Consider the following 8353-nt stretch of genomic DNA (forward strand, 5'->3'; position numbering starts at 1 on the left):
TGGAAAAGTACTGGTATATGTCAGCAGTTACCAGGTAACTTGCAGTACGGTGGTTATAAAAGACAGTTCATTTTTCAATTTGACATTACATATTATTTGTTATTAAGCAGTTCAAGACAATGCTACATCAGTAAATTCTAAGTAATACAACAAACTATTGCAGATTATTGATTGTCAGATGATTATTTGAAGATGATAATAGCACTTTGGGGTGTAAAGAAGCTGTTCAATTCAACATCAATATGTCCCTTTATTGCAGTGTGAGCTGTCCTGAATGATTTGCTGAGTAGTGTCAACACAAAGCTGGACACATTAATCTCCTGACTCACTGGAGCTCATTTACCCAGTGGCATCCTCACTGTCCCAACTTCACCTCTGTTCCTTTTCTCCTTCAGGTCATCCTCCTGTTCATAACAGTCATGTGCCTTCCCAGACAATGCTCCTAACATCAGTAGCTTACTTTCCCCTTTAGAAATGACCTCTCAAAACCTTTGGGTGAGTTGTTTACTACCTAAGAAAGGCTTGGTGAAGTCCCACTAAATGGTAAATGTAATACATGTGCAGTATACACAACTTTCGTACTTGTTTTCATAGGTCCTATAACTATTGGTGGCAAACCCACTTAGATTTGGGGACAACTGTATGGTAGTTTTAGGAACATCATCTAAATTATCTAAATTAGTTCCTACTGTGCTGGTCTAACATGATCCTCCGGTGACTTCATCTTTTGCCCATGGGCCATTTTATTGGTTGCACCATCAATAGGAACTGTGTTGTGTATCGGCTGATAGCAACATCAAATGTGGCATTCAACCATATCAACAACTAGAAGAAGGAGGACTCTGTTATTGATGCTGTTATGTGCTTTAATCGTGTGTAGAAATGGAATGCAGATGCATCAGTTCTGCTTTTGAAAGAAGAAAAAAGTTTTCTAAGAGACACAAATCTCCTAAAAAACATGTAGAACTGCATGTGGCCAAGGCTAAGTAATTACCAAATTCTGCAGAGAATGGCAACATGGAAATGCTGTTAGTATGACCTGTTTTGTAATACTTAAAATACATTTGCAGGTATATACTGAGTGGCGGGAATTCACACTGTCATTATACAAACAAAACCTAGTGGTTCCTATTGTGCTGGGTGTTAGACCTTATACTGAAGTAGAACTAATTTCCTCCAAAACATGTTCCAGTGAATAAAATTGCTTCTACAGTAGCTCCTTGCTGCACTCCTTTTTTAAAAGATTAACGTTTGTACGTTACAGTCCATGCAAAGTCAAAATTTACTATGTTTATTTTGCTAGCTCACATTCTTTTTCTTAAATGAAATAATTAATCAAGGTAATTCATTGAAAAAAACAAGTTTGGTTACCTTTGTGGTCCTTCTGTTGACATCCACCTGAGGGCTTTTGTAGAAACTGTATATTAACATTCTTAACCAAAACTCATTTACCAAAAGTTTGCCATAAGAGGTATGATGTGCAAAAGAAAGCCCCAGCCCTACTCAATATTTTGTTTCACTTGGAAGTACATACCTTGGAAGTATGCCCTCCACAACTTTCAGGGTATGGGCTGCCAAAGGTTGATCTAAAAAAGTGTCTGTCCTGGGTCATTCGTTCTACTTGTCTCCAGGTGTAACCAATTTTTGTGATGTCTGCCTAAAGGTTGCGTCAGCAGGTGTTTCTTGGACAGCCTCTTTTCTGCTTCCCTTGGGGGTTTCATCTGAGAGCCTGTCTGGTGATGGGTGTTTGCATACTCTCACAGAAATAAAGGTACGCAAGATGTCACTGGAATGGTACCTTTTTTCAAAAGATACACAATTGTACTTAAATGGTCCATATTGGTACCTCAAAAATATATATTAGTACCTACAAATTTTAAGAGGAACACTTTTGCACTTTTTAGGAACTAATATGTACCTTTGAGGTATTAATATGGACCAAGTCTGCCGCAAGCCTGCGTTTGAGTGAAGGTCTCGGCCGTTCATATTATCATTACTATACAATTCCTATAGGCATTATATAGAATGGTATCATTTAGGCAAAGTGTCAGAAGAACACAACAACATCCTTTATTGATCGTTACGTATTTTTAAGTGGAAAGAATACGAAATAACGCATAGGATGTTCTTACCGGAAAAACAAAGACAGCAGAACTGAGACTGAAGTATTTGCTACAGTAGGTAAGACTGGAATGGTACTTAGAATTGTACTTAATTTTATTCTTTCACACAAAAACACTTTTTTTTGGCACTTTGCACATTCATATTTCACAAATTAGTGAAGAATTTCTAAAGAAAAATGTTGTTGTCGGTGAAAACAAGCAGAACACAACTGGAATGAGCTACTTGTTGCAGCAGGAAAGACTAGAGTGACATTTTGAATTGCACTTAATTTTCATGCATCAAAGAGCTTCTGTGGAACCGGATAATATACACTGACGTCATGAGAAAAATTATAGCAATGTTGTCTGTGATGTGGTAGTGGAACCTTGTACTGGCAATGCAATGTCTTACAATGACGTTCAACACTCACATGCTTTGATTGGCATCATCAAACAATGACCCAAGCTCAACTGCCAACATCAGTAGGAAAAAAATAAAAATAAATTGGCAGGGGTAGGCCAGTTACATACTTTGTCATTCTATAGAATTGATAGGCAATGTGTAAAGTAGCAATCATTTCATACTTTGACATTCGATTTTAGGCATTCTATACATTTTCTAGGCATTCTTTAGAATGCTAGATTTCACACAATGTCGGTAACATATATACTGTACATACAAACACCCTTGAAGTACCCTTTTACCATGTTTTTTTTCTATACAAAATCTTATTTTTATGAGAGCAGATCAAATGTTTTCCATGAACCAAGAAACAAGGGTGTTGAAAGGTCAGTGTTTCACACTGTCACAAACAATTGTTGAAGCGGCTGCTCATATGCATTCTTTTATGGTGCACAGTTGAGGGCCCTTAAAAAAAGAAAGACTTTGACATTAGACAGAAAGCTGCCTCCTCCATTACTTTTGACCTTGTTTAGTCAAATGCCAGAGAGTGCCTTGGAAGATGAAATGTCCTTTAAATGCCCTAAAGGTAGATGGATTGATCGTCCGAAGGGATTTAACTGTGATTCATGGCTACAATTCATCTGACTCTGCCCTTGTGTTTGAAGGCCAGAGCTCTTTCAGCTGTCAGGTCTGCATGTCAGCTTATCAGTCGTTGCTCATAATCTTCTCAAAGATGCATTGATCATGAGGCCAGAGACTTCCTCTTTATAACCCTTACAGATGAATCTATTTTAGACTTTGAGTGAGATTTCAGGGTTAAACAACATTTGTCGAAATGGTGTGAATTCATGCACATTACAGGGTACTTCCTGATTTGTTTCATGTGAGATTTCCTATGAAACTTCCTCTTCATACATTATCATGTGCTACATTTTTGCATGGGAATTAAAGATGTTTAATGGAATATCATCTGACATGTTCATGTGAGATTTCCTATGAAACTTCCTCTTCATACATTATCATGTGCTACATTTTTGCATGGGAATTAAAGATGTTTAATGGAATATCATCTGACATGTTTGCTAAACTATCAGCTAATTTTAAATGATGAGAATACACGGAAACTACACAAGGACTATTGATAGTTATAGAACAAATCTGAACACCTAGAAAAGGGGTGGCCAACCCTGTTCCTGGAGAGCCACCTTCCTGCAGATTTCAGTTGCAACATATATCAAACACACAATTCAGGCTTATTTTGAAAACGTAGTCTCGCGGACGTTTCTGGAGACCGCGGAATACGTCCCGGTAGGGTACGTATGGCTGAATTAATTTTTTTCAAGCGAACGCTACGGGGCGGTATGACGCTGTTTCCTTTTGCGCTTACTGGCCGACCGCTTACCTCCGTTTGGAGGGCTTTCCCGCTGCAACTTGTTTGTCCACTCAGCTCATCGTGTACGTTGGCAGACTTGAAATGCAGAGAGGAGTTGACCACACTGATTGGGTTCGAGTCCGGGGAAGAGCAGTTCCAGAAATCAGGTAAGACAAAAACGGAATTCAAAAAATAAAGTGAACGAGTTCATAACAGGGTGAAATCCGAAAACGTGGTAAAAAAAAAAAATCAGATGAGGGCTTTTCTTTTTTTGGACGGCTTTTGCAAATTGTTGGTTGGGTTTAGGGAGGTGAGCTGGCGGAAGGGCGGGCGGGTCAATGGGTAAAATTGGTTGGGTTTAGGGAAGGAGGAGGGTGGGTCAGCCGATTGGCCAGTCGCGCAGTGAATCATTCAGTCAGTCAGACAGCGGCCTCTGGTGGGTTTACGCGAGAACAGCGCTGGCGTGAACTGCACTCACGAGAGACATTTGAGATATGAAAAGGCGCACACAGCGGCCTCTTGCGGATTCGCAAAAACAAAAACTGCAGCCACACAGTACGTACCTCCCGAGACGTATTTCGCTGTCTCCAGAAACGTCCACGGGACTACGTTTTCAGAATGAGCTTGGGTTGCAAACACACCTGCCTGTAATTATCACGTGGTGTTCAGGTCCTAATTAATTGGTTCAGATGTGTTTGATATGGGTAGCAACTGAAATCTGCAGGAAGGTGGCTCTCCAGGAACAGGGTTGGCCACCCCTGACCTAGAATGTTAATTATCCTGACCAATGTCAAAATTGGCTACCAATGCTCATTGGAGATACGTGCCCAGGGCTACATTTTTGTGAACTGCAAAAGAATATGTACCTGGGGCTACGTTTGCTTGCAGTTTCTGTTTTAACAAATCCACTAGAGTTCGATTTGTGCGTTACTGGGGCACTTTTTTTCATATGTGCCATTTGCACCTACTTCTCCCAAGTACACTTGAAGATTCTCTAAAAGGTTTTCTCTGCTTGAAAAGCAAATTAGAAGCACCTTCCCTACCACCACCAGGTTGATCCAGTCCAGGGGGGTAAGCTCTACCCCTGCCTTCGCCCTTGGCAGCCATAGCATAGCATAGGACGGGGCCTCCACCAAAGAAATTTTATGTTTTGTTAAATAATTCTATTTGTCAAATGATACTTATCAAATAAATGCAACTCAATATCATATTTATCTCCTGGTGTTTCTGGTAGAACTTGACCTTCTCTCAACTTAAACCCTGGCCTGCTCTGCATTCTAAGTTCAACCTTGTACGAGGCAGCTTGAAAAGCATCCATTAAGAGGTAAGTGTTCTGCAGTAGCTCAAAAACAATTAAATTTGTCTGTGGCATCATATCATCCCGTAATATTTGCTTTACGCACAAAATGTCAGATGTGTGCCCTTTTTTTGGGTACCCAAAAGTGTAGCACTGGACACATATTCCCAAATGAGCCTGTGTTGCAACCTATAGGATGACTTGGGCTAGCTTGTGGCCTAGGTATTTTTACTACCTTTCTTTCCTTGCATGTCAGGGATGCCAGTTTGAAACCTCACGAGAAGCAAGGTAATTAGAACCAAAGGTTACATTTATAAGTGAGAATTGTGGATACACCTTCATAATAAACCTGATGAAAAAGTTATGAATAACATAAATTGTATCAAGTTATCTCTAAATATATATTGTTTCTATTTATAGGGTCTTAAAAAATAAAAGCTTTTTAGACTCCCACTATACCTTTGTCTTTGTATAGTTCTGCACCTCCTGAATCACACATTCAGTGATTTACTCATTCACAACTGTCATGAAGTAATGAAGTCAAATATTCAAGTCTAATTTATTAAAATAAGTCTATTTTACTCGACTACGTTTAATAAACATGAAACATCTATTTTGTGTATTATTTTTACTTTTAGTTATAAAAAAATACATTTTGTTTATGTCCTTACATTCTGGTCTACAATATGTAAAGCAACTATAAAAAATGCATGTGACTTCCTTCAGCGGGAAACTGGGAATCATTAATTGCACAAAATGTCTAGCAAACACCAATAGTAGATCCATTATTTGTCAACTCTGTAGTGTGGTATTTCAGTAAATTTCTTATTCACTTTTTAAACAGAAAAATATTATGAAAATGCATGAAATATAGCTGTTTTTTTGCCATTTGGGATCTGGTTTGAGGGTAACATCTTGAGCATAAAATGTTGGAAAATGTCAACTCTGTTTTTGTCATTTCTATTGGTAGTTTTAAAACAACATTTCAAGACTTCACACTTAGCTGATGATTGATTGTAAAGCTTGTTTGGCATGCTGTTCTGGAAGAGACTCCTGAGCTCAAAAGATCCTTGAGCCCGGGGCTCCCTCCCGTTTGCAAGGCGAGAAGGGAGTTTGAGCACAGGTAGATCTCGAGAACCCTGCTGTAGTAGCTAATGAACAGATAATGATTGCTCTTAAGAGATAACTACTTACTAGGAGCATGTCTATGGTGCTGATTTGGATTAGTCAATTATCTTAAGTTACACATTTTTGGACAGTGGGAGGAAACCAGGGAACCCGGGGGAAACCCCGTGAGAACGGGGTGAACATGTAAACTCCGAACAGAAACGTTGGCTGGGTTGGTAAGAACTAGAACCAGTGACGTTTTTGCTGTAAGGCAATATTGCAGGCCACCAGGCCACCGTGCCACCCATCTAGGAAAGGAGGAAGAGTAGGAGTGGAAGGGGGGGTTCTTCAAAACAAAGATGTCTGTCATATGGCATTTAAGGTATTTATAGTGGCTTAGGAATCATTTGATTGGTGAATCATAATTTGAATAATGCGGGGCCGGCTGCAAGCAATCATAAGCACCTCTCTCGAAATTAGTTTATAAATAAACTTCACTTAGCAACAAAATGACATAATTTTACATTAATAATGGAACCAGTTTACTATAAATTACATTTAAATGTGAAATTAAAATCATTATATGTATAATTAATCTTTAAACATTACATTATTCAAAATGTTCCTTATCTACGATCACTTACATATGTACTGTACCGTGACAAGTAAATTTTGAATAGGACAAATCTGTGTATTCATATATGCATTTATATAGAAATTAATGAATGCATTTTGATGGGGTGTTCTCTTTATGCTTTATACTACTTTATACTTAGATAACTGCAAAATACAATTCATGAATGATTACACCTCTTTTGAAAATTATTGTGTTTATTTATTTATAGCCAATATTTATATTATATTTTATATATTATTAAAGGAATAGAATGATGATGGTGCTTGAAAAAGGATGAAATGGAAAAGGTATGATATTTATAATTTATAATTTTAATTAATGGCTATTTGCAGTACTATTTATTTTTGTATTTTTTATAGGGTCTATGTTAAAAAAGGTACAAATGGAATCAAACATATCAGTTGTTAAAGTTGCTTACCAAAAGGATAAAATATGTCTCATGTAAAAACAAGAGATAAGTAAAAGAAGAAATAAGTTTAAGGAATAGACGAATGATGTATGTGGTAATGGGGTGGGAAAATAACAAGCTTGTGCTTCATCACACTCCATTTTCGACCATGTTGAAATGTATTTTTATGTAAGATATTTCTGTTCGAGAATAAAAAAAAAATCTAATCAAATCTATATTTCATGGTGCATATAAACAAACCCATTTTATTAAATGGTTATATCCATTTAAATAAGAGTTTGGTCACCTAACAACATATTTAGGAATTCGAAGGGGCATATAAATTCATAAAAACTAAACTACAAAATGTCAGTTAATTTTTAATATATTTTTATGCACTGGAAAAAAATATTCAAAGATGATTTCTTGGATTTACTAAATTTATTTACGTTCAGTGGTTGTGAATAATTTATTTTGGCTGAATTTACCTAACCAAATTAAGTTGAACTAAATTTAATTGTCTTTTTTTTTATTTTTTATTCAACACATAAATTGTTTGCAACAAATTTGCAGAAATGTTTTTTTTTTTTTTTTTTTCAGTGTTTCACTTAATTAAAAAAAAAGAAAAGTTTATTTAAATGTTAGATTTCCCCAGCATGTTAATTTGGAAGTACATACTTTTTTTGTACTGTGATCTTATATATACACATTTATTTTTATTATATATTTTTTTCTTCTTCAGCATCCCTAAGTTGGCCCATAGTAAATGAAGCTTGTCCCTGTGACATTCATCAAGTCTTTCCCTCAGGACAGCACTGACGTCAGTCATGCCGCATTTTCCCTGCTTAATGACTTTATTTACGAAATTTCTGCATGTTGCACTTAGGAATAAAAAGGCTTTCTTGCTTTTTCCCTGCAGAGTGAAAGAGGCCGACGTTGTTCAGGCTGGCAGTGCTGATCTCATTCTGTTAAAACTTTCTTAAGCTTTTTTCCCCACTGGCCAGACTCCTCGTAAATGGTGGCTTTATTTTGTTTTTATTTGGTGTC

Source organism: Danio rerio, chromosome 9, assembly GCF_049306965.1.
Source record: "Danio rerio strain Tuebingen ecotype United States chromosome 9, GRCz12tu, whole genome shotgun sequence".
Taxonomy (NCBI): domain Eukaryota; kingdom Metazoa; phylum Chordata; class Actinopteri; order Cypriniformes; family Danionidae; genus Danio; species Danio rerio.